The sequence below is a fragment of the Bos mutus genome, chromosome 23 (genome assembly GCF_027580195.1).
Source record: "Bos mutus isolate GX-2022 chromosome 23, NWIPB_WYAK_1.1, whole genome shotgun sequence".
Taxonomy (NCBI): Eukaryota; Metazoa; Chordata; class Mammalia; order Artiodactyla; family Bovidae; genus Bos; species Bos mutus.
The window spans coordinates 39,417,935-39,445,527 of record NC_091639.1 but is presented as its reverse complement, the minus strand read 5'-3'; the positions used below and the strand labels follow the sequence as shown (position 1 = coordinate 39,445,527).

Here is a 27,593-nt window from a genome sequence, read left to right as displayed (position 1 = left end):
GGCCCCTGCACTCGCATGCTCTTGATCCTGCGAGTGTGTTTCCTTACACTGTGAGTCCTAACACCTCACTTGCCCACCCTGCTTTCAATCCCAGCCCCAGTCACTGCCAAGCAACATTTTGGTAGGTATTCCTTCAGACTACTTCCTTCCTTCCCTCCTTCCCTTTTCTTTTCTTTCCTTCTAATATTTTGTGCTTTCTGCTGTAGCCCTGAGAGATTGCTGCCAAAATGGGCAAGTTCATGATACCCAGAATGTGATGCTGGTCTTGGCTGGTCACTACTCCGAACGCAAAGCAGTCATCATGAAGAACATTGATGATGGCACCTCAGGCCGAATCTACAACCATGTTCTGGTGGCTGGAATTGATTGCTATTCCTGCAAAGTGACAAGTGCCATAGGCAAGAAGAAAACTGCCAAGAAGTCAAAGATCAAGTCTTCTGCGAAAGTTTATCATTCCAATCAACTCAGGCCCACAAACTACTCTGTGGATAACCCCTTGGACAAAGCTGTGGTCAATGAGGACATCTTCAGAGAACCTGTTGTCAAACGCAAGGCCAAACGAGAGGCCAAGTTCAAGTCTGAGGAGAGATACAAGACTGGCAAGAACAGATGGTTCTCCCAAAAGCTGCAGTTTTAGGTCTGTCTTGTTTCAGTCCCTAAAAATAACCGCCTCCCCCCCAATTATGTTTTATTTATTTTAATGAACTTTTAAGCAACTAGATGTCCTCAACTGGCTGAAAGTTATCATCGCAGATAATAATGTTTATTGTTATGTTGAGTAGTGTATTGAAGTGAAGAGAAGTGAAGTCGCTGTCATGTCCGACTCTTTGTGACCCCATGGACTGTAGCCCACCAGGCTTCTCTGTCCGTGGGATTCTCCAGGAAAGAATACTGGAGTGGGTTGCCATTTCCTTCTCCAGGGGATCTTCCTGACCCAGGGATCGAACCCAGGTCTCCCGCATTGCAGGCAGACGCTTTAACCTCTGAGCCACCAGGGAACCGTAGTAGTGTATTGGGAATCACAAATTTCATTAGAATAAATTAACTGCCAAGTGGTTAGCAATTTTCCTTTTTCTTTATATCAGTTTCAGGTGTACAGATTACTTTCTAATACACTCATAAACACAAATGGGATCATACTGTATATGATTATACTATATGTAATTTTACATACAGTATTATACTCTTTTAAAAAATATTTATTTCTTTATTTGGCCTCGCTGAATCTTAGTTACAGCATGTAGGGTCTTCCATCTTCGTTGTGGCCTGTGGGATTTTGGGGTCTAAATCCCCTGACCAAAGGTTGAACTCAAGCCCCCTACATTGGGAGCCTTAGCCAGTGGACCACCAGGGAAGTCTCCAGTATTGTACTTTCATTATAGTATTTGTCCATTTATATCTAATTTATGATAGTTTAAAACCCTCAGATTAAATCCTCAAATTTAAAAGCTTAATATCAAATTCATTTAATGATCCTATTCCTCAAATATGTACATAGTTACTTTCTCGAGTTGGAAGGATTATGAGTGGTTATTATTTCTTTCTTTCTTTTTTTTTTTATTTCTTTCTTATATTTTCCTATACTTTCCAAATTTTTCACATTGGACTCATGTAACTTTTAATTTCGTTTTTATTTTTATCGAAGTAGTATGGGCTTGAAAAACACAAAATTATCTACAATATTATGATGATAAATAGCAGTTTCTTGCCCCACCCACTGCCATTGGAGTTAATCAGCAAGCAGCTGCTTTCAATGCTTTTAGTTGTTTCTTCTGTTATTTATCCCCTTGTTTCTAAATAACATTGCTTTTTCTTAAATTTCCAATTTTAGATATTTTTTTTTAATTTTAGATATTTTTTAACTTCCTCAGTGAAGATGATTTTACTTATTTGCACCACAACTTCCATGTAACTTCTTCCACCACCATGATTTTCCTTAAATCAATATTTTATTTTCCAAAGAAGACATACAGATAGCTAACAGCATGTGAAAAGATGCCCAACTTTGCTAATTATTAAAGAAATGTAAATCAAAACTACAATACGGTATCACCTCACACCAGTCAGGATGGCCATCTTCTAAAAGTCTACGAATAATAGATGCTGGAGAGGGTATGGAGAAAAGGGGACTCTCCTACACTGTTGATGGGAATGTAAATCGGTGCAGCCACCATGGAGAACAGCATGGAGGTCCCTTAAAAGACTAAAACTAGAGTTACCACATGATCCAGCAGTCACACTCCCTGGTACATATCTGGAAAAAAACAGAAACTCTAGTTCAAAAACATATGCATATCTTTTTGCTATGAAAACCCCAATTTCATAGCAGCACTATTTACAATAGCCAAGACATGGAAGCAACCTGAGTGTCCACTGACAGAGGAATGGATAAAGAAGATGTGGTACATACATAGAGCGGAATATTACTCAGCCATGAAAAGAAATAATGCCATTTTCAACATCGTGGATAGACCTAGAGATTACCATACTAAGTGAAGTAAATCAGAGCAAGATAAATATCATGTGATATTGCTTATATGTGGAGTTTAACAAAATGATATAAGTGAACTTATTTACAAAACAGAAGCAGACTCACAGACATAGAAAACCAATTTATGGTTACCACAGAGGAAAGGAGAGGAATCAATTAGGAGCTTGAGATTACCAGATGCATACTACTATAGAAAAAATAGATAAAACAAGGAGCTAGGTATAACACAGCCAAGTATATTCAATATCTTGTAATAATCTATAATGGAAAATAATCTGGAAAAGAATTTATGTGTATTTCTTACATATATGTAAAGCTGAATCACTTTGCTGTACACTTGAAACTAACACAACATTGTTAATCAACTGTACTTCAATTATAAAAGATTTTTAATTCAGTGTTTATAACTGAACCAAATGAGGCATTATAATTACCCTGTCTTTTTTTTTAATATTTATTTATTTGGCTCCACTGGGTCTTAGTTGAAGCACTCAGGATCTTAGATCTTTGTTGCAGCATGCAGGAGTCTTAGTTGTGATATGCAGTATCTTTTAATTACAGCGTGCAAACTCTTAGTTTCGGCATGTGGGATCTAGTTCCCTGGACAGGGATCGAACCCAGGCCCCTGGCATTGAGAGTGCTGAGTCTTAACCACTGGACCACCAGGGAAGTCCTATTACCCTATCTTTTTAAGCCATGTTTTTGTTTTCCTGGAAGTTAACAATTGCTTCAGGCTTTTCCCTTGCATAGGTCTAAGATATCTGTCACTGATTTATCAGCAAGTTCTCTGTCAAACTGGATAGCTTTTGTCAGATTATGATCAAACAGCTCTTTTTTTTTCCTGTAGGATCATCCTTCCTAGAGTTCTCTGTGTTAACCAGTGTTCTCCAGAGAAACAGGCAATAGAGAGAGAAACAGATTTGTTTTAAACATCAGAGTTGGGGCTGCTGCTGCTAAGTTGCTTCAGTCGTGTTCAACTCTGTGCGACCCCATAGATGGCAGCCCACCAGGTTCCCCCGTCCCTGGGATTCTCCTGGCAAGAACACTGGAGTGGGTTGCCAGTTCCTTCTCCAATGCATGAAAGTGAAAAGTGAAAGTGAAGTCGTTCAGACATGCCCGACTCTTCGAGACCCCATGGACTGCAACCTACCAGGCTCCTCCGTCCATGAGATTCTCCAGGCAAGAGTACTGGAGTTGGGTGCCGTTGCCTTCTCCGAGTTGGGAAGAGCCAGCAAATTCTAAATCTGTAGGACAGGCTGGAAACTCAGGCAAGGGTTTGCAGTCTTAAGTCTGAAATCCATAGGGTAGGCAAGTAAGCTGGAAACTCAGGCAGGATTTCTATCATCTTGAGGCAAAATTCCTTCTCCCTTGGCAGACCTCAGCCTTTGCTCTAAGGCTTTCAACTGAATGGATGAGGCCGACCCACATTATGAAGGGCAGTCTGCTCAATTTAACAGTCAAGTGATTATACGTGTTAATGATTCTAAAATATACCTTCACAGCAATATCTGGAATGTTTGACCAAACAAGGTACCATAACTAAGCAAGCTGACCCATAAAATTAACCACCACACCCTCCATTATCCTAAGTAATCTTTTTCCCATTATGTTTACTTTTTTTCTTTTTTGGTATTTCCCTCCCAGTTAATTTCATGGCCTTCTCTTTAAAATTCAACCACATCTTTCAGTAAATCTGTCCCAGGTGAATTAAGACAACCCACCAAAGAGACTTTCCTGGTGGTCCAGTGGTTAAGAATCCACCTTGCTGAGCTTCCCTCATGGCTCAGTGGTAAAGAATCCTCCTGCCAGTGCAGGAGACACAAGTTCGATCCCTGATCCAGGAAGATCCCACATGCTGCGGGACAGCTAAGCCTGTGTGTCACAACTACTGAGACTGTGCTCTAGAGCCTAAGAGCCACAACTACTGAGCCCACATATTGCAACTTCTGAAGCCCGAGCACCTAGAGCCTGTGCTCTGCATCAGGAGAAGCCGCTGCAATGAGAAGCCCATGTACCGCAAGTAGAGTAGACCCTGCTCACTGCAACTAGCCAGCAACGAAGACCCAGCACAGCAGAAAATAATTAATAAAATTATATGCATATTAAAAAAAAAGAATCCTCCTTGCAATGCAGGGGATATGGGTTTGATTCTTGGTCAGGGAACTAGGAGTCCACCAGCAACGAACCCCATGCATCCAATTACTGAGCCACATGAACAAAGATCTCATGTGCTGCAAACTGAGACCCAACGAAGCCAAATAAATAAATGACAACCCATCAAAGAACTGGTGCTAAGATAGACAGAGTGGGAGAGTCAGTGGGTATCTCCTCCACCCTCATCCAACTGTCTTCTCATTTCCATGTCTTTCCCACTGTCCCATGAGAGCACAGGGGGACAGCATATACTATGTGATAACTGCCAGTAATAAAGGCTGGTCAGAAAAGAATTTACTTGCAGCTGCAGTTCTTCAGGGAAGCCTTAGTATAATCAGCTGGCCCTGCCACCTGGTCATTTTTATCTTAATGCTTAGGCTACAAACCTGAAAACTAAAAAAAAAAGAGCACTAAATGCAAAAGTAACTTTTCATATTGCTTCTCGGTTTCAGACTTCTAGATATGCCATCGATATGCTGTACAATGATAGCTTTGGTCATGATTTTGCCTGCCTAGAGTTTTTATTTTCTTTAAACTGAATGCTTAGTGATGGGCCCGAAATAATTGAAAGTCTTAAGAAAAACAGATTTTAAATTAATTTTTTCCAAATGACTGTGTGTGTGTGTGTGATTATGAGTCAGTGTTTCTTTGGGAATTGAGGGGAAAAAAAATCTCAAAAACAAATGCAGGATGTGAAGTGTGGCACAGTGCATACCCTTTTCCTACCTGTCTGTTTTGAGAGTGAAAACATTCGGAGGGAGAGAATTAAACCTTTTGCAGCAAGGAGAGAAAGAGAACTATAATTTCTGAACAAAATGGGTGACAGAAGCAAGTTCCCCAAAGAAAAAATAAATCTGAAAGTCAGAAGTGAATAGGAGAAGATGTCCGCTGATCTCTTTGTACTTAGATGGGAACCTTCCTATAAAGTGAGTGAGTTTCCGAGGCTCCCATTGTTGAAAGATTTTCTTTCAGTTGGTGGGCTGGAGAGCTCAGTGAATCACGAGACTCTCAGGCTCCCTTAGGAATGTGCTCAGTCTTCCCATGTTTGCAGAAGCCCCAGAACTGTCCTAACTGCCAGATAATAGCTGATCTCATGTATTCCCTAAAAATAGCGGCATGTGAATCCCAGTCGTTCTAAATAGAAGTAATAGGACACACTAAAGTGTTCCATATACGTAAGTTTGGAAAATGCTGGGTTAAGTAAAATTATGTGAGTTTCTTTTTTCCACTTTTTCTTTTATTTATTTATTTGGGGGAGGGGGCACGCCACACAGCTTGTGGGATTTCAGGTGCCCAGCCAGGGATTGAACCTGTGCCACAGCAGTGAAAGCACCAGGTGCTACCCACTGGCGGGCATGTGTGCTAAGTCATTTCAGTCACGTCCAACTCTACGCAACCCTATGAACTGTAGCCCACCCAGCTCCTCTGTCCAATGGGATTCTCCAGGCAAGAGTACTGGAGTGGGTTGCCATGCCCTCCTCCAGGAGATCTTCCCAACCCAGGGATCGAACCTGCGTCTCTTATGTCTCCTGCACTGGCAAGTGGGTTCTTTACCACTAGAGCCACCTGGGAAGTCCCCCTACCCACTGGACCGCCAGGGAATTCCCTATATGAGTTTCTTTATTGCAGGACTTCTTAGGTCCTTAAATATCATTGTGACTCTCCATCAGAAATGTTTATTGAATAGTGAAGAACCCAGATCTAACTACTGATCATGTGGGGGCGGGGGCGGGCCGGTGTAGGAGAAAAGGGCCAAGAGGATCATTTGCTCATTCTTGCAGCATCAAGTCAAAGGAACAAAGTTCTCATAAATTCCCCCTTTGTTCTAAATTGCTAACAGCTATTTCAGACTTCAGTCTTATCAGAGCTAGAGATCATTTCATCTAATCCTTCCCAGTTACAGATGTGAAAACTGGCCTAAGGAAAGTTGCCTGAAGTCATAGGTGAATTAAACTGCAAAGTTCAGTTAGACCCATCTTTGCTGACTTCCTGTTTATTGATCTTTGTCCTGCCCTGCGGTGCGTCTCCGTGAGAGTGAATCCAGACTAGTAAGGAGCTGCTACTGCACGGTTTTGACAAATCTGGCTATTATCAAAAACGAGATCTAAGCCAAGCTGATGGCCCATGTTATTTCAAACAAATCTCAATATGGCAAAATAAGTCCTACTGCCACGGGCATTTGAAGCAGCAGGATTTGACATGTGATTTCAACACCAGATTCTTCATTTATCTCTGAGCGCATTGCCTCAGGATGTCTTCTTTGAAAACTGAATTGTAAGTCAGATAGATATCATGGTCCATCTGTCTTTGAAAGTGTTAGTTGCTCAGTCTAATCCAACTTTTTGTGACCCCATGGACTGTAGGCTCCTCTGTCCATGGAATTCTCCGGGCAAGAATACTGGAGTGAGTTGCCATTTCCTCCTCCAGGGGGTCTTCCTGACCCAGGGATCCAACCTGGGTCTTTGGCATTGCAGGCAGATTCTTTACCATATGAACCACCAGGAAAGCCCCCATCTCTCTTTACAAAGCTTTTATTTTTTAATTAAAAAATTTTTTTATTAGTTTTGGCCATGTTTTTTTTTTTCATTAAAAAAAATTTTTTTATTAGTTTGGCCATTATTTCCCTGACCAGGGATGGAACCCATGACACCTGCAGAGGAACTGTGGAGCCCTAACCACTAGACCACATGGGATGTCCTTATACAGCTTTTAAAAAGGTTTGTGTTGTTCAAAAAATAGCTCAAGGATTATAAAAGGTTCAAAGTGAAAAATCTCATTCCTACCTGTCTCCTACCCTTCCATTCCTCACCTTCCCTCTCCACATAGTTAGCTGCTGCTATTAGTGTTCTCTGTATCCTTTTTGAGTTCAGAAATGGACAGAGAGATGTTTTTTTTCCTCCCATATTTATAAAGCCACAAAATGGCATTTTGTCTTTGTTAGGCAAGACTCTTCCCTTCAGCCTCTTCAGAAAAAAGAGGATTGTACCAATTCTCTCCAGGGGCCCTTCTCTCTGACATTCTCAGAGGCTGGGAATGCTTTAAGCCCCCTGCTGCTTGACGCTGTTTGGCCTTTTGGAAAATCACACTTGCATGGCTGGTTTTGTTGGTGACCTCAAATTTAGGGCATTCAGGGTGTGTCTTGCAGACTCTGGTATTTAAGAAAATCCAATACACAAATGTCAACATTTCCAAAGCAAATTAGGGAGTGGCTGGTTGTATTAAAAACGAAACTTGCCAAATGATTCACCAAAGGCATCTTTTACATGTTTACATGTATTTGCTTATTAAATAAATAGTACTTCGTACAACATTCAGGAAAATATACAATGAAAACTTTCTGCCTTGATCCCAGGTCACCAAGCTCCCCTCCCCACAGGCCACCTTTGTCACCAGTTCCTTGTTTTTTCCATATTCTTTATTACGCAAAACATATCCATATAGATCCTTTTCTGAAAAGAGCACGCCAAGCACACTGCTTTGTACCTTTGTATTTTTCACTGAAAAAGATATCTAAAAATCCTTCCACATATGGACAAGTGGAACTGCCTCATTGTATAGTTTTTCAATGGTAGATATACCAAAATAAATTAATCTAAAATGGGTCATTTGGGAATTCCCTGGAGGTTCAGTGGTTAGGCCTGGGCACTTTCATTTCGGGGCCCAGGTTCAATTCCTGGTGGAGGAACTAAGATCCCACAAACTGCACAGCATGATCAAGAAAAAAAAAAAAAGAATAATGAAAGGGGTCTTTCTTGTTTAACAGTGAATTCCATTCCTCCATGGATAATCTGATTTAATCCCTAACATCCTGTTTTCAGTTGCACTCTTGTTACAGAAAGGAGATTCTCTCAGGGTGCTTCCCTTTCTGCACATCAGAACAGGCATCACTGCCTATGGAGGTCCGTGAGTTCCTGCTCAGTTGAGTCCAACTCTCTGTGACCCCCATGGACTGTAGCCTGCCAGGTTCCTCAATCCATGGAATTTTCCAGGCAGGAATGTTGAAGTTGGTCACCATTTCCTATTCCAGGGCATCTTCCAACCCCAGGGGTTGTACCTGCGTCTCTTGAGTCTCCTGTATTAGCAGCAGGCGGATTCTTGACCACTGCACCACCTATGGAAGCCCCGCCTGTAGGTGAACTTGTTCCAATCAGAAACTCACAGTTTTCACCTCCTAAATCTTTTTTTAATTGACAAAACTTCTCACATATTTATTACTGAGTCAATCAACTAAGAGAAAAATCATTGTCTCAAGAAAACACATCTAGCTTTCCCGAGACTGATGATATGGTAGAAAACAAGTAACCTGATACAGAATAAATATGTGTCCATCTCCTTGTGCGATTCCTTATAGACCCAGCTTGCTCTCCTCTGGGAGTTCTAACTCTGTTTTTAGCCAAATCCACTGCCGACTGGGATGACTCTGCTTTTGTTTTTTGGCCAGGAATTGCTCATCCTGAGTGTCTTGTGAGACAGGTGATGAACAGAGTCCTCACCTCCTAAATCTTAAAATTGAATCTCACACTGCTTCAAGACCCTCAGATCTTAATCTTTTTTTCCCCCTTTGGCTGTGCCATGTCACATATGGGATCCTAGTTCCCAGACCAGGGATTGAAACTGTGCCCCCTGCAGTGGAAGGATGAAGCCTGGACTGCCCAGGAACTCCTCTCAAAGCTTAATCTTCATACTTTTTGGAATAAGCTGCTTTCTCGCTCGCTGCCTCTCCACCTGTTCCTCATTACTGAAGCTGAACAAACTAGTGTAGCACTTTTTTTAAGCACTGAGCTTTTGACATCTGCCTCCTTCTCTGAGACTCTGTAACCACTAGCAGTGCTTCTCTGGGTGGTCCCCAGCTCTGCCCTCATAAGAATAAAACTCCTCTCCAGTCGTACTCAGTTAATATATGATTGGTTAGTTGAATGACGTAATCAGGCACTATGTACTCTATTAATAGTAGGTACTATGATTATTGGAGAAGGAAATGGCAACCCACTCCAGTACTCCTGCCTGGAAAATTCCATGGATGAAGGAACCTGGTAGGCTACAGTCCATGGGGTTGCAAAGAGTCAGACACAACTGAGTGACTTCATTTTTTTTTCTTTCTGTAGTTCCTTTTGGAGAAGGAAATGGCAACCCACTCCAGTGTTCTTGCCTGGAGAATCCCATGGACAGAGGGGCTTGGTGGGCTACAGTCTATGGGGTTGCAAAGAGTCAGACATGACTGAGCAATTAACACACATGTACACACACTATGATTATATCTTCTGTCTTTCGTGTCCCAGCCCAAAGAAAGAAGACATGATACCCACGAATATTTTATAATCCTAATCCTGGTTGACCTCTTATTTCACTTATTCACTTCCCTTAGTTCTGTGACATGACATTCTCCTGCTTCTCTTCCTACCTTCTCAGTTTCCTTTGCTGATTCTTCTTCCTCTACCACGTCTTTCCCCCAAGTGTCATGCTTTGTCCTCTTCGCTGTCCTTGAGGCATGTCCATGACTTCTGGGGCCCCAGAGACGAGCCCTGTGTTCTGATCAACCCCAAAGGGATGTTTACAGCCCCTATCTCTTCTCTGAGTTCCGGGCTCCTAAACCCAACAGCCTCCCTGCCATCTCTTCTTGAACTGACTGAGATGAAGCCTCTGCCACCTAGAGGAATCAGAGCTCAAAACAGAAATACAGGTACAGAGACAGAAGGCTTTGCTTGTGCGTCTGGAACTCGTACCGATTCTCCTGGCTGTTTCAGATCTGCTTTCTCCAATTCTTTGATTTCACTAACCCTTCCCACCCACTGACCAACCCCAGTTAGCCACTAGACACACTTGTCCAGCCTTTTCTCCACCTATTTAGGCCAGTTTTCTTTTTTTTTTTTTTTTTTTTTAGGCCAGTTTTCTACATGGGCTTCGGCTTGTGTCACTTCCTACCTCCCATTTGCTAATGAAGGCCCGCCCCCGCTTCCATCCTCTCTCCGTTACCTGCTCTCTCGACTAGGGCTTCCTATCAATGTCTGTTAAAGTTCCCCAACCTGAAAGCCTCTCCTTTGACCTCCTATCTAGCTCCCACTACTGCCCTTTTAGCATTCTCTTCACAGCCTAGTTTTATGAAAATCTGTCTCTTTCTATCATCTTTATTTCTACACCTCCCACATCTCAGCCTCCCACAACTTTTCTTTCTTCCCTCAATCTGCTGAAACTACTCTTTTTTTTTTTTTTTTTTAAAAAAAAATTTCCAGTGCACCAGCCCCAAGCATCCAGCATCGTGCATTGAACCTGGACTGGCATCTCGTTTCATACATGACATTTCACATGTTTCAATGCCATTCTCCCAAATCTTCCCACCCTCTCCCTCTCCCACAGAGTCCATAAGCCTGTTCTATACATCAGTGTCTCTTTTGCTGTCTCGTATACAGGGTTATCGTTACCATCTTTCTAAATTCCATATATATGCGTTAGTGTACTGTATTGGTGTTTTTCTTTCTGGCTTACTTCACTCTGTATAATAGGCTCCAGTTTCATCCACCTCATTAGAACTGATTCAAATGTATTCTTTTTAATGGCTGAGTAATACTCCATTGTGTATATGTACCACAGCTTTCTTATCCATTCATCTGCTGATGGACATCTAGGTTGCTTCCATGTCCTGGCTATTATAAACAGTGCTGCGATGAACATTGGGGTACACGTGTCTCTTTCCCTTCTGGTTTCCTCAGTGTGTATGCCCAGCAGTGGGATTGCTGGATCATAAGGCAGTTCTATTTCCAGTTTTTTAAGGAATCTCCACACTGTTCTCCATAGTGGCTGTACTAGTTTGCATTCCCACCAACAGTGTAAGAGGGTTCCCTTTTCTCCACACCCTCTCCAGCATTTATTATTTGTAGACTTGAAACTACTCTTGACAAAGGCAACACAAAATCTCCTGTATTTAACCCAACAGTCCTCGTGTTGCTTTGACCTCTCTGAAGCATTTGCCACTATTGACCAGTCCTTGATCTTCCTTTCTTTGCTGTTTTCCTCATGACACTCTTTCATAAGTAGTTCTGGGTGGCTCACCTGGTAATTGCCAGTCGAGGGACTTAATTGCCTTTCTACCTTCACAAACAGCTAACTCTAACTCACCCTTCAGGTCTCAGCTCAGGGCGTCTTTCCCTGTCCCCCGAGACCAGTCCGCAGGGCTTCCTGTGCTTTGCCAGAGTAGCAATTATCACAGATTGCAATTAGATGCGTAGGGTCATTCTACACCAGTGGCTTTTCCCCTGAGTCATATCTAATTTCCAGGGACTCCTGTAGTGACAAGACACAGGGGAGAGTGACTTTCTGCTCCTGAATATCACCTGTGATGCTGGCTAGGCTGAAATATACTGAGGGTTCATGGTCCTTGTGAATCCTAGTTTTTAAAGGGATCTGAATGTTTCCCTTCATCCTCCTCATGTATTTACATTTTCCCCCCCCCTATGTTTTTCCAGACTTTGTCCAAAGCGATCATTGGGAATGATTACAGCAGCAGGGCACCCTGATAGTGGCCACACAGTCTCTTTGTGTGAAATTTTGCCTAGCAACCACTGAAGACGCCGAAACAGTTATCAGGGAATTCTTCTCATCCCATTTCTAAGTCCACCCTAGAAGGCCTGGTCTGGTAATGTGGGCACAGCACTGGGCCTTGTGTGGAATGCACTAGCTCCTGAGTTTCCCAGTCACCCTCTCCTCAGTCTGGGGACCTTGAGCTTATCCAGAGGTCAAGTCAACTCTGGCCAACCTTCCATGTTGCCTCTGCAGAGGAGTCCTTTCTGTTTCTCAAAGCCAGGAAAAGACTCCTCTTTCAGTGAGGTATACCCTTCCCTGAGTTGAGACAACAAACACTTAGTTTACCAAATGGGGGGAAAAGAAGATGCTGGGGACAAAAGCCACCAGTTAATACTGCAAAGCAGCCTCCTGACATAGGTGCTATGGATGAGAGTCAAGGGAAACAGGGATTTGGAGGCAATAGATGAATCCAGAACTGCCTGATGCCTTTAGGAGTTAAATAGACGTGGTGGCTCAGGTGGGAAAGACTCTGCCCGCAGTGTGGGAGACTGAGGTTTGATCCCTGGGTCGGGAAGATCCCCTGGAGAAGGAAATGGCAACCCACTCCAGTCTTCTTGTCTGGGGAATTCCTTGGATAGAGGAGCCTGGTGGGCTTACTGTCCATGGGGTCACAGGGAGTCGGACATGACTGAGTGACTAACACTTTGAGACATGACAATAGGAAAGAAATCATTTTGCGAGAGAGTAGGAAAGGGGCTGTTTCATCTTCAGTGTTACACAGAGCAATTTTTGGGGGGAAGTGTGAAGAGTTCGTGATGGTTGAATCACAAAGGGTATGTCATTGTAACTATTAAGAAAAATAAAACATGCTTAATGCCTAAATGTAGCTAGCCAGAAACTTAATAATCACCCACATATCTCCCCTTAATTACCTAATTAATCTAATTACCTCCTACCATCTTTTGACTTTTCTCTTCCCACACATCCCCCCCTTATTGGTTATTACCCAAATGACCAACAGTCACCTAAACAAAAAAAACCCTACACAGGTTGCCAAGAGAAGCCACATATTTGAGAAAGACTCCCGTTATATTTTCTTGTAACTCTGTGTTAACATACCTCCTTTTTTTAGAATCTGAAACTCTGAAAGAAGAAGAAAAGATGTAAGTGGAAGGCAGAGTGACCTCATGCTTTTCTGCAAATACTGTTGGTTCTCTACGGGCAGGAAGCTGACTCCAGAGGCCTCTTGCTTTTTGATAATCCCTCAGGACACAGCAGAACAAGCATAAAGTGTCTGAATACAGGTGACAAAAACTTGACTCTGCCAGCACAGAATGTGTCCAGCTGCCTGCTCTCTCAATACCAAAATGCATCTTGAAATCTTCCCTTTTTTGTTTATTGAGAAAGATTTTTTTAAAAAATTGGTTTTTGCCAAGTTGCAAAGCATACAGGATCTTAGTTCCTTGACCAGGGATCAAACCTGCACCCCCTGCAGTGGAAGCCTGCAGCCTTAACCACAGGACCACCAGGGAAGTCCTGGATTATTGAGAAAGACTTTAAACGGTTAAATAATTTTTCTTCTTATTGACACCCATGCCTTGGAAATCTGGCCTTCAGGGACCCCTGCTGCTGACTTTCTCCCTTGATACCGTTCTCTATTTCTGCCTTTGTTTTTTGGATCCTCTGCTTTCTTATTTTTACTTACATCTGTCTTTGGAGAGAGAGCTTTGGAAAAACCAAAATAATTGGACTCTAGGGAGAGCTGAGCTGCAGAGCTGAGGCTTAAATGAATCAAGAAAATAATTTTTCTCCAAATCATGTTTTTATTTTGAAACTTTGCTTAAAAACTGGTTTCTAAATGAAGTATTCTTTTAATTTTTATTATTATTATTACTATTAACAAGTACTTTTTGGGTACCTGATCAGTGAATATTGTACTAGATTCTTCAGCTGGGTTTTTTCAGCTGATCATCTGGCATCCAAGAGAAATAGGAATCCTTACTCCTATCTCAGAGACTATAAAACTGAGTGTAAGAAACAAGGGGCTGATAAAGGGCAGACAGAGGCGAATAAACAGGAAGCTAAGGAAGCTTAAGCCCCAGAGCTCTCTCCTGCACGGGCCCCTTTCAAAGTACTGCTCTTAATTCTGAATCCATAAGCTCTATTCTTCTCCTTAGGAAGAGCTTTCAAAATTGCACAAAGCTTTGGTCCCCACTGGGAGAGAATTCTCCTGCAATGCGGGAGACCTGGGTTCGATCCCTAGGTTGGGAAGATCTCCTGGAGAAGGGAATGGCTACCCACTCCAGTATTCTGGCCTGGAGAATTCCATGGACTAGTAGAGTCCATGGGGTCGCAAAGAGTAGGACACAACTGAGCGACTTTCACTTTCACTTTTCGTCCCCCGAAAGTCTGGATCTGTCCCTGGTGTGGAGTAGGTATGTGAACCCAGAATTATGTGCCTGGGAAGTCTATGCTCTTCACACAGAGCTACTGTTCCTTGTGACATATGAGTCAGAAAATACAACTGCTGCTCCCTAAATCTGCTGTAAACTTGAATGCTCCAATAATCTTAACAGAACACTCTGTTCAAATATAACTTGAATCATTCCTTTGGAGGAGCAGAGACTTCTATCAGCAGATACTTACCACCATGTGGCAGGTGGGGTGAGAGAGGCCCTGTAAGAGAGTAGTTCAGAGGATTGTCTTTGAAGCTGGCAACCTGGGTTAGAATCTGGATTCTCCCACTTTATCCCTAGCTGAGTGTGCTTAGGTGAGTTATCAAACCTCTCTGTGCCAGAATTTTCTCTGCTGAAAAAAATGGATACAAGAACAGCTTTTACCTCAGAGGAGTTTGTATGTGCCTGGGTGTACATGTATTAAATGAACCAAAAGTGTTTCCAAACTGTAGGTCAAGACTCGTCAATGAGTCATGAAATCAACTTAATGGGTTAACCGTATTTTTAAAAAATGAAATAGAACCAGAATATAATCTAACACAGCATATCAGAATGCACTGCCCACAGTCAGGATAGGTAATTGTCTTCTGAAATCTTTAGTCTCCAATGTATATGTATGAATGCTGTGTGTGTGCTCAGTCGCTGCAGTTGTGTCTGACTCTTTGCAACCCTATGGCCTGTAGCCCACCAGGCGCCTCTGTCCATGGGAATCTCCAGGCAAGAATACGGGAGTGAGTTGTCATGCCCTCCTCCAGGGGATCTTCCTGACCCAGGGATCAAACCCGAGTCTCCTGTGTCTCTTGCACTGGAGGTGGATTCTTTATCACTGAGCCACCTGAGAGCCCCTGAGTGTGTGGCATTGCTCTGTAAAATATATGTCTTATGGTGAGCTCTGTAAAATATATGTCTTATGGTGAGTCACCACCCTAAAGGTTTGAAAACCTGAGTGACTACAGCCAAAGCAGTTAGAAATATATGGGGCAGCTCCTGCGTGCGTGCATGCTAAGTCACTTCAGTCGTGTCTGAATCTTTGCAACCCTATGACCTATAGCCCACCAGGCTCCTCTGTCCACGGGATTCTCCAGGCAAGAATACTGGAGTGGGTTGCCATGCCCTCCTCCAGGGGATCTTTCTGATACAGGGATCGAACCTGTGTCTCTTATGTCACCTGCGTTGGCAGGCGGGTTCTTTACCACTAGAGCCACTGAAAAGCCCTGGGCAGCTTGTGAACCCTCAGTAAATATTAGTTGTCATCACAGCCCTAAACCTTGTGGAATAGCCACAATTGTGCTTAATATACTTCAAATGCTATATTTATCTGTTGTCTCACATAATTCTAATATTCTTTATCATAAAATAATTTATTACTACAAAACCATGCATATGTAGAGTAGAAAGCTAGAAAATCCAGGTAGGGGGATTTCCCTGGTGATCCAGTGGTTAAGACCCCACATTTCCACTGCAGAGGGCACAAGTTCAATCCCTGGTCATGGAACTAACATTCTACATGTCATGTGGAATGCACCCCCACCCTCACCCCCGCAAAAAAAATCCAAGTAGGCAAAAATAAATATTTTTATAGAATATTTTATTTTAATAAAATATTATCATCCCATTACCGGAGATGACCACTGTTAAGAGTGAATATCCATCTGGATCTTTTCCAACACACACACTTTTAAACTCAAAATTATATCCTTTGTATTTTCCTTTTTTTCAGTCAACAATTTTTTGCTTTCCACTCTCATATATTTTCATTTTATCCACTATCCAGACCGTATTCAAATTTCCCTCCAAAATGTACTTCTTAGCAAATTCATTGCAAGCAGTATTGGTGCAGAACTGTTCATTGATCTGGCTCTAGCAGCCCTTCGTGCCTTCTGATCCTTTTGTCATGACTTCGAGAGAAACCAGGCCAACTGTAGAATGTTCCATTTGCTGATTTGTCTGTCTACTTCCTTGTGGCAGTGTTTATCTTGTGCCCTGCATTTACTGTAAATTAAAAGCTATATTTAGGGACTTCCCTGGTGAGCCAGTGGTTAAGAATCCACCTGCCAATGCAGGGGACACGTAGGGTTCCATACCTGGTCTGAGAAAGTCCCACAAGCCGTGGCGTAACTAAGCCTGTGCAGCACTAATATCCCCGGTGCTCTAGGACCTGTGCTCCTCAACAAGAGAGGCCACTGCAGGGAGAGACCTGCACACGGTGACTAGAAAAAGCCGTGAGCAGCAACGAAGACCCAGTGCAGCCAAAAGTCAATAAATAGATAAACTTTGAAAAGTTATAGTTAAAGGTGTAAGAGACTCACTTTAACCATTCTGGCTAGACAGCAGCTTAAGTAGTGTTGTGTGTTCATATTATTTCATCAGAAAGTTTAGATTCATCACTGAATCAACCAGTCTTAGGGGAATGACAGATTCTCCCACTACACCATCACATCCACCTCACCCCAGGTGTGAGATTAAAACTGAACTGGTGTGGTATTTTTGTGTGTGTGTAATAAAGTTTTATTAAAGTATAGAGGAGACAAAGAAAGCTTCTGACATAGGCATCAGAAAGGGGCAGAAAGAGTACCCCCCTGCTAGTCTTCAGCTGGATGTTGTTATATGGTCACTGCTGCTGCTTCAGTTGTGAAGTTGCTTCAGTCGTGTCCGACTGTGTGTGACCCCATAGACGGCAGCCCACCAGGCTCCCCCATCCCTGGGATTCTCCAAGCAAGAACACTGGAGTGGGTTGCCATTTCCTTCTCCAATGCATAAAAGTGAAAAGTGAAAGTGAAGTCGTGTCTGACTCTTAGCGACTCCATGGATTGCAGCCCACCAGGCTCCTCTGTCCATGAGATTTTTTAGGTAAGAGTACTGGAGTGGGGTGCCATTGCCTTCTCCATTCAAAGTCCTAAATCTCATTAAAATCATCTAAGTTAGATATAGGGGAGACTCTGGATGTAACTCAGCCTGGGACAGAATTCTTCCCTATCTGTGGGCCCATGAAACTAGAAAGTAAGTCTCCGGCTCCCAAGAGACAATGGTGGGAGACTTTCCTGGCAGTCCAGTGATTGAGACTCTGCACTTCCACTGCCGAGGGCCCAGGTGCAACCCCTGGTCGGGGAACTAAGATCCCACAAGCCCTGTGAAGCAACAAAAAAGGAAAAAAAAAATAGGAAAAAGGAAAGAAATTTCCCAAGAAATTTTGAACTCCAGTCTTGTAAACTCCATTGAGGTTTTTTTTTTTTTTTTTTGCTTTGTTTCACTTTGTTACTTTGTTTATGTATTTATTTATTGGGCTGCATTGCAAGTTGCAACACGCAGGATCTTCAGTTGCATTGTGGCACCTGAATTCTTAGTTGCGCCATCTGGGATCTAGCTCCTCTACAAGGGATAGAACCAGGGCCTCTCCGCATTGGGATCGAGAAGTCTTAGCCACTGGACCACGGGAGGTGTCCCTCCATTGGGTTTTAAGGCCTGGGAATAATTCCTTATGGCTCTCAGTTCTTTTCTCTGGATTTGAAGCTCTATTTTCTGAGTCATCCTTCCTTTTTCATGAAGATGCAACTGTTTGCAGCTGAATCATTTTATCAGCCTGCTTCCTGTCTGTAGAATTCTTCTTTCATATTCTTACCAACATATAGTACGGATAGGCTTTTTAATTTTAGCCATTCAAAGGGGCAGGGGTTACCTAATAATTTTTTTTTCGGTTGTGTGGCTTATAGGATCTTAGTTCCTCAACCAGGGATTGAACTCGGGCCCTCGATAGGGAAAGGGTGGAGCCCTAACCACTGCGCAGCCACGTAACTCCCTACCTAATGATTTTTAACAGTAGTTGACAATACTTGCTTGAATTAAATGCATTAGAGCTTACAAAAATGTTGATTTATTATTTCTACTTTAATTAGCTGGCATTCTTCAGTAAAACAGAACTTTCATAAACTAAGATTATGTAGCTATCCTAAATATAGTTCCCATTAGAAAGAGATTAAATGTTTAACTCCTTCCCTGTAATTGCCAGTTTTCAAAACAAAGAGTTATTTTCATCCTTCCATGCCTTTTTTTTTTTCCTTCCCATACCTTTTTGATCAAGTAGCTCATTCTTATTTTCCCATTTCGCAATATGAAACATATGACTATGAGATTCAAAAGAGTTTAAGGAAATTGCTTAAGGTCTCAATCTCAGTCAACAATCAAGAACCCTGATAAGAGTTTGCTTCTAAAATAAAAGTCTTGGTTGGTTGCCAAGGTTCTTTGAGGATTTGTCACAGTCTGCCTGAAAGGCTGCCTGCTTCCTAGTTCCGTGCTCAGAGTTATTGAGAAACATCCCATCTCCCCACCATTAACTCCCTCCCCTGCAACAGGGTCATTACCAATAGGGTCTCACTGGTGTGTTGCCCTGCTCAGTACCTGCTGATGCGAGGCAGAAGCTAAACACTGGGCCCAACAGGCCTGGAACACTTTCTTTTGCCATGAAACACCCTTCACCGACTTCTGTTTGAGCAGACTGCTTTTCTTTCAGAAATGAGAATTAATTAGGGCTGACCTCCTGGGCTCTTTTCCAAGCAAGGATGAGGCTTTTTTTTTTTTCCCCCCAAGTGGCAGAAGAGCAGGTTTGGATGGTGGAGTCAGTAAGGGACACTGAAACTAAGCAGTGGATGGAGTGACGTTCGGCTGGAAGGCTCTGAAACAGAGGTTCAGTTCAGTTCAGTTCAGTCGCTCAGTTGTGTCCGACTCTTTGCGACCCCATGAATTGCAGCACGCCAGGCCTCCCTGTCCATCACCAACTCCCGGAGTTCACTCAAACTCACGTCCATCGAGTCAGTGATGCCATCCAGCCATCTCATCCTCTGTTGTCCCCTTCTCCTCCTGCCCCCAATCCCTCCCAGCATCAGAGTCTTTTCCAATGAGTCAACTCTCCGCGTGAGGTAGCCAAAGTATTGGAGTTTCAGCTTTAGCATCAGTCATTCCAATGAACACCCAGGACTAATCTCCTTTAGGATGGACTGGTTGGATCTCCTTGCAGTCCAAGGGACTCTCAAGAGTCTTCTCCAACACCACAGTTCAAAAGCATCAATTCTTCGGCGCTCAGCTTTCTTCCCAGTCCAACTCTCACATCCATACATGACCACTGGAAAAACCATAGCCTTGACTAGACGGACCTTTGTTGGCAAAGTAATGTCTCTGCTTTTCAATATGCTGTCTAGGTTGGTCGTAACTTTCCTTCCAAGGTAGCGGTAGCAGTTGCTAAAATATTCAAAAACATCAGTGTCCTTTGGTAAATACCTGCTGCTCTGAGATGCTCCCACCACACCCCTGTCTTCTTCCCATCACAGCACCCAGTCTCCCCTTTTCACCCTCCCACGATTGTCTTCATCATCTAGGGTTCAGGCTGAACTATGGTTAAGTGTTTTTAACAGCCCGCCTGGGTGTGGACACAAACTGGATTGGCGTGCTCACTGGTGTGACCTGGCACTTATATTCTAATTTGAACATGAACGTGGTGTTGTCAGCCACTGTTGAGACAGCCTAGATTCTGCCTACCCTTGGGGTCATGTATGCATGGATACTGGGTTATGATGTCACATGTATTTCTTAGGCTTGGGATCAAAAGTTTGAAAAACCGAAGCTAGGACATACCAGACAAAGGAGGCTGAACACAGAGGTACACAGCTTGTTTCTGGAAAGGAAAGACAAGATGACTAGGAGGTAGGCAGGGCCAATATGAAAGCTGTGAGACTCCTGGTCAGTCTAGGGTGTCTGGGAAGCAGTGAGAGTCAGATGTGGGGTACAGGATGGAAAGATAGTGAACTGGAGGTCTGAAGTACAAGGGAGACTTGAGAAAGAAGCATGTGTATTGGATGTATGGTTCGGGCATAGAAGAATAATCACTCCACCAATGATAAAGCAATGAGCCTAATTCCTGAAAGTCAGGAGGGTTCCTCATGGACAGAGACATACATGAGTCAGGAAGAGACCAGGAGGGAATCCTAAGGGCTCCTTGAATTAGTGAGCAGTGGAGGAAGAAGCACTCTGCTGGGCACTGAGCCAGAAAGTGGGGAACTTGCAAATCTGGAAGGGAGAAGACAGAAAGGCAAGGGTAAGGGCTCAACAGGCTGAAATGTAATAACAGGTCAAGTAAGGCAAAGGCCCCAGAAGCCTGGGATGTCTCAGTAGTAGCATGGGCCTACGGTTACTATCCTGACTGTAGGCACAAGCCTGGCTTTGGTCATTCTGAACTCCGTCATTACATTCTGAACTAAGTCATTACAAAATGACTTAGACATTTTGTAAATCAAGTAAATTCCGGAGAAAACCACAGGGTGATAATTACTGTGTGTGCTATAGGAGCAGTTACTACATATAGAGAAAGATATTGCAGGCGGGTGTGGTGTCGGGGAAATAGAATTACACAAATGCTCTGGACAAGTGACTTAGACTCTTGTGACTCAGTTTTCTTATCAATAAAATGGAGATAATACTGGGAATTCCCTGGGAATCCAGTGATTAGGACTCTGAGCTTTCACTGCCGTGGCCTGAGTTCAATCCCTGGTCAGGGAACTAAGATCCTGCAAGCCGAGCACCACGGCCAAAAACAAACAAAAAAACCAAAACCAACCAAACAACAACAACAAAACATAAAAAGTCCAACGGAGGGACTTCTCTGGTGGTTCAGTGGCTAAGACTCCATGCTCCCAATGCATGGAGCCCGGGTTCAATCCCTGGTCAGGGAACTAGACCAGACTAAAAGTTTGCATGCTCCAACTAGAGATCCTAAGCTCCAGCACAACCAAATAAATAAAAAAAAAATTTTTTTAAAGCATAAAATGAAGATAGAATATCTACCTGAGAGAGTTTCAAAAATCAGACGAGAAAGAGAGACTCTCTGAACTGGGTTTTAAACGTTGTTCATAAGCCATATAAGCATATGCTAAACTATGATATCTATGGCACCAGCTACCTAAAACTTTTTATACTTTCTGGGCTTGAGTTTCCTTGCATTGGGGTACAAACTCTGGAAACTCAGGAAGGAGGAAAGAAAGAAAGACAGCCATAAGAGAGCACAATAAAGACAAAGACAGCACACGTGAAAAATTGTGACATCGGCACCTCCACTCTGCCCTCTTCAGTTGCTTCTTGTAGCTGTTTTTGAGACTAAACTTACTTCCCTAAAATTTGTGACTTTCAGAGCGCGAGCCAAGGTCACTAAAGACTTCTCACCCCCTCACTGTACAAGCAATCCTATTCTGGCCTGGATCCTTTTCCAGACTTCTCTGTGGGCCTGAGAGCCAAATAAGGTAATACACTGAGGCACCAGCGAGGCGGGGAGAGGGTGGAGCTGAAATCTGAACCGGAGTTCAGGAACAGAGCTGACTCTGGGGGCTGGGTGCAGCCAGGAAGACCACTGTTCACGTGACGTGTTGTTCCCTGGGGTTCCCGGAGGAACGTGGGGGACTGAAGAAACAAACACACACCCAGAGACATCAAGGCAGTTTTTCCAAATGGTCACAATTCATGAGCTTGGCTGCTTTTCACTCCTCAAGTTATCACTAGGCTTCAGAGTCAGATCTGGGGTTTGAATCCCACCTCTGTTCTTTACAAGCTGTGTGACCTTGGGCAACTTACTTAACCTCTCTGTATCCCAGTTTCCATTTAAGTGCTACAGTTACATTTTGTAAATCAAGTAAATTTCAGAGAAAACCACAGGGTGATAATTACTGTGTGTGCTATGGGAGCAGTTACTGCATATAGAGAAAGATATTGCAGGCGGGTGTGGTATCGGGGAAATAGAATAACACAAATGCTCTCAGCTAACTTCAGTTGTCACGTGACACATCCCCAGACTAGGGGAATTCAGATGATCAACTGATGGTTATCAGAAAATAATTTGCTATTGTTCAGCCACTATGTCATGTCTGACCCTTTGCGAGCCCATGGACTGCAGCATGCCAGGCTCCCCTGTCCTTTTCTCAGAGTTTGCTCAAATTCACATCCATTGAGTTGGTGATGCTTTCTAACCAGCTCATTCTCTGCTGCCCGCTTCTCCTTTTGCCATCAATCTTTCCCAGCATCAGGGGCTTTTCCAATGAGTTGACTCTTCGCATTTGATGACCAAAGTATTAGAGCTTCAGCTTCAGCATCAGTCCTTCCAATGAATATTCAGGGTTGATTTCCTTTAGGATTGACTGGTTTGATCTCTTTGCAGTCCAAGGGACTCTCAAGAGTTCTCCAGCTCATAGATCATAGCCTTGTCATAGCAAAGGGGCTTGAGTAACTCATTGAAGCTATAAGCCATGCCATGCAGGGCCACCGAGATGGACATGTCATAGTGATGAATTCTGACAACATGTGGTCCACTGGGGGAGGGAATGGCAAACCACTCCAGTATTCTTGCCTCTAGAACCCCATGGGCAGTGTGAAAAGGAAAATAATCATGGATCAATTTAAAAAGAAAGTTTTAAACCCTCATTATTTCAGCTCTTTATTTCAGTAAAAAGAATTTTCATTAGATGTAATTATAAGAAATGGCCAAAAAAAGAGAAATCTTCATCTTACCTAGAAGTAAATGCTAATTATTCTTTTTTCTTTCTCTTTTTTTAGCTTTTTATTTTATATTGGAGTAAAGCTTATTAACAATGTTGTGATAGTTTCAGGAAGATAGCAAAGGGACTCAGTTATACATATACATGTATACATTTTCCCCCAAACTCCCCTCCCATCCAGCCTGCCACATACCATTGAGCAGAGTTCCCTATGCTATATGATAGGTTAAATGCTATTATTCTGTATGTAAACTTTTCTGCTTTTTTCTCTGTGTCTATATATGTGTGTGTGTGTGTATGGACATACATATACATACATACATATATATATAATGCTCATATATTTGAAAAATAAATCATCCCTGCATTGTTCTATAACCTGTGTGGGTTTATGTGGGGGTCCTTTTGGGGGGGCGGTGTTAAGAATAGCTCTGAATCCTCTTAAAATCCACTAAGTGGCCATCAGCCTTCTGGGTTTCCTTACACAGAAAATTTCTATTTATTGATTCAATGTTTCCCAATCTGTTTGATTCTGTAACACACTTTAAGAGGACTAAACATAAGGAGGATACAACATGGTGAATGGGAGGAAGTATAACCTGAATAGTTACAAATTATAAACTGAAATGAACAGGTTTTATTAATAGTTTATAAAAGAACAGGTTACAACCTGATTCGCTGGCCCTGCCCCTTAAACTTGAAAACAAAAACAATGAAAGCTCATGAAGCAAGCTACAGAATTTTGCCTGTAGAATAAAGCTTTCAGTTCAGTTCAGTCGCTCAGTCGTGTCCGACTCTTTGCAACCCCATGAATTGCAGCACGCCAGGCCTCCTGTCCATCACCAACTCCCGGAGTTCACTCAAACTCACGTCCATTGAGTCAGTGATGCCATCCAGCCATCTCATCCTCTGTCGTCCCCTTCTCCTCCTGCCCCCAATCCCTCCCAGCATCAGAGTCTTTTCCAATGAGTCAACTCTTTGCATCAGGTGGCCAAAGGACTGGAGTTTCAGCTTTAGCATCATTCCTTCCAAAGAACACCCAGGGCTGATCTCCTTCAGAATGGACTGGTTGGATCTCCTTGTACTCCAAGGGACTCTCAAGAGTCTTCTCCAACACCACAGTTCAAAAGCAGCAATTCTTTGGCGTTCACTTTCTTCACAGTCCAACTCTCACATCCATACATGACCACAGGAAAAACCATAGCCTTGACTAGATGGACCTTTGTTGGCAAAGTAATGTCTCTGCTTTTGAATATGCTATCTAGGTTGGTCATAACTTTCCTTTCAAGGAGGAAGCGTCTTTTAATTTCATGGCTGCAATCACAATCTGCAGTGATTTTGGAGCTCCAAAAAATAAAGTCTGACACTATTTCCACTGTTTCCCCATCTACTTGCCATGAAGTGATGGGACCAGATGCCATGATCTTCGTTTTCTGAATGTTGAGCTTTAAGCCAACTTTTTCACTCTCCTCTTTCACTTTCATCAAAAGGCTTTTTAGTTCCTCTTCTGCCATAAGGGTGGTGTTATCTGCATATCTGAGGTTATTGATATTTCTCCTGGCAATCTTGATTCCAGCTTGTGCTTCTTCAAGCCCAGCGTTTCTCATGATGTACTCTGCATAAAAGTTAAATAAGCAGGGTGACAATATACTCCTTTTCCTATTTGGAATCAGTCTGTTGTTCTGTGTCCAGTTCTAACTGTTGCTTCCTGACCTGCATACAGGTTTCTCAAGAGGCAGGTCAAGTGGTCTGGTATTCCCATCTCTTTCAGAATTTTCCACAGTTTATTGTGGATAAATAAATAAAATAAAGCTTTATCTGGGTATAATTTAAATTCTGAAATATGTGGCAAGCAATCAAGACATACTAGGGAATGTACATCAACTATACTTCAACAAAAATAAAAATAATTAAAATAAAAGATATGCTAGAAGAGAAGGGTGAAAAGAGACCAGGACCACAACTGCTCTTTGCTCTAAGATCAAGGCTGGAAAGATGGCAGCAGAGTCTCTGGGAAGTGTGGGGAGGGCTGGTAATGAGAGCTTCACACTCTTTTTTCCCCCCCTTTTTGGCTGTGCTGGGTCTTGCGGGCTTCTCTAGTTGCAGCACTCAGGCTTAGTTGCTCCAGGGCATGTGGGATGTTAGTTTCCCAACCAGGGATCAAATTCGCATCCCCTGCATTGGAAGGTGGACTCTTAACGAACTTAACCACCAGAAAGTCCCTTCATACTCATGTTTGATGAACATTTATCACCTTCCATGTGTCAGGCTGGCTTCCGTCTCAAGACAGGAAGGGATCTTGTGGCTGGGAAGAGGTTTAGGAAAAATCAAGGATCTATCAGGTCTCTTCTGGATACTGAATGTAAATGTTCCATAAATGTTCTGTAAAATGCTACACTATTATGATATCATCACCAGCAAGCTTAGTCTCTTTCTCGATCTCCTCTTGTGGCCTCTCTCCTTTGCTTTTCCTTTTTTTCTTTCTGACTTCTTAATTATGGGAAAATGTCAAACACATAACAAAAGTAGATAGAGCATAACAAATTCCGTGTACTCATTACCCAGCTTCAACAATTCTGAGCTCAGTCTTGTTTTATCAGCTGAGGACTGGAGACTCAATTGACAGCCCCCATCCCGTGTGTGTGTGTGTGTGTGTGTGTGTGTTAATGAATTAAAAAGTTTATTAGCCATAAAAAAATTGATTCTTTAATTCTTGTTAAGTTCCCTGTAAAACAATAAGCTTACAGAAAATTTCTTCCTCATGAACAGAAAATCACTATGCTTTTGGTCCAAGATATGTTGGGATTTTTTCCTTTCTTCTTCAGATGACAGACAGATGGATGTAGCGGAATCCATGAACAAGTGTACTTGCCCCAAATGTGCAACATAAATATAGAAATGATGAACGGAAGCCTCATAACTGATATTGGAACAGGGCCCTCTCTGAGCCCTGGTGAATCCTCTGTGTAGAATCGCCACATCCCCCCAGTGCCTGCTGAGGTCATACGGCCTGTGCGCTTTGTTCCACAGCTGGCATTCTTCCTCTGCCAGACGGGGCTTTGCTTGGCTTTGCTGAGAGAGTGCCCTGAGGAGCCCACGTTAGTTAGCCCACAGCGGGTCAGGCCAGGCACGTTGAAGATGGGAGGGTGGTAGGGAACTGAAGTGAACTGCAGAGGAGCCCATGTGGTTTTTTTTTTTAACTTTATTTTTATTTATTTGTTTGATTGTGCTGGGTCTTAGTTGTGGCATATGGAATCTTCAGCTGCGACATTAGTTGAGGTCTGCAAACTCTGGAGTCCGGTTTCCCAACCAAGGATTGAACCTGGGACCCCTGCGGTGGGAGTGCAGAGTCTTAGCCACTGGACCACCAGGGAAGTGCCCCCGTGTTACTTTGAAGCAAACCCAGAACATATCATTTCATATGTGAGCCTCTCAGCATTTATCTCTAAAAAGGTAAGGACTTAAAAAATCATGTAATCGTCTTTCTTTAATGTCATCAAACATTAGTCAGTGTTCAGATCCCACATCAACTGTTTATCAGGAGACGGAATGAGATTTCACAGATACAAAGCTCAGTCTCACAAGACCACCCTCCCCTTCAGGAATTTTGGTAGGGATTGCGCTGAATCTGTAGCTTGCTTTGGGTATTATTGCCATTTTAACACTATTAAGTCATTTAATCCATGAATAGGGGATATTTTGCTTGTTAGAATTTTAAGTCTGCTATGAGAGACCTTTGAAATAGTTCAGAGGATTAAATGTACTAAATATACAAGTGTTACTTGATACATTTAAAGGAATTAAATCAGTCAAGTGCATAGATAATGTTAACTGTTTAGGAAAATTCTGTTTAACTTCTGATTTTTTTTGGCCCCTCCATGCAGCATGTAGGATGTTAGTTACCCAACCAGGAATCAGATCCTCGTCCCCAGGCATTGGAAGTGTGGGTCCTAACCACTGGATCACAGGGAAGTCCCTTGAGTCTATTAAAGATTTATCTAAGGATGGTGGGAATTATTGATCTTATTTTTAAAATTAGTTTCTTAGAAAATAAAATAACAATGATTTAAAGTTTAGCTTAACTATACGGAAAGAAACAGATTTAAGAATTTGAAGCTTTGGGGACTTCTCTGGTGGTCCAGTGGCTAAGACTTTGAGTTCCCAGTGGAGCCATCTGGGGTTCATTCCCTGCTCAGGGAACTAGATCCCACATGTGCAACTAAAGACCCCACATACCCAAACTAAGACTTGGTGTAGGCAAATTAAATAAATAAATAAAAAGAATTGGAAACTTTGTCAAATTTAACATTAATCAGAACTCCAAAAAAAAAAAAAAAAGAACTCCAGAATCAATCACTATTCTTTTCCAGGCACAAGAACCCTCCTCAGAAAATAAAATGTCCAGGGAATTTCCGGGCAGTCCAGTGGTTAGGACTCCATACTTCA

General features: G+C 42.7%; 2 pseudogenes; one reads left to right on the top strand and one right to left on the bottom strand.

Moving 5' to 3' along the window:
- Positions 1 to 227: 227 nt before the first annotated feature.
- Positions 228 to 637, top strand: LOC102269238 (large ribosomal subunit protein eL27-like; annotated as a pseudogene).
- Positions 638 to 25,853: 25,216 nt separating this feature from the next.
- On the bottom strand, positions 25,854 to 27,083 carry LOC138984965 (protein transport protein Sec61 subunit beta pseudogene; annotated as a pseudogene).
- Between the last annotated feature and the right edge of the window lie 510 nt (positions 27,084 to 27,593).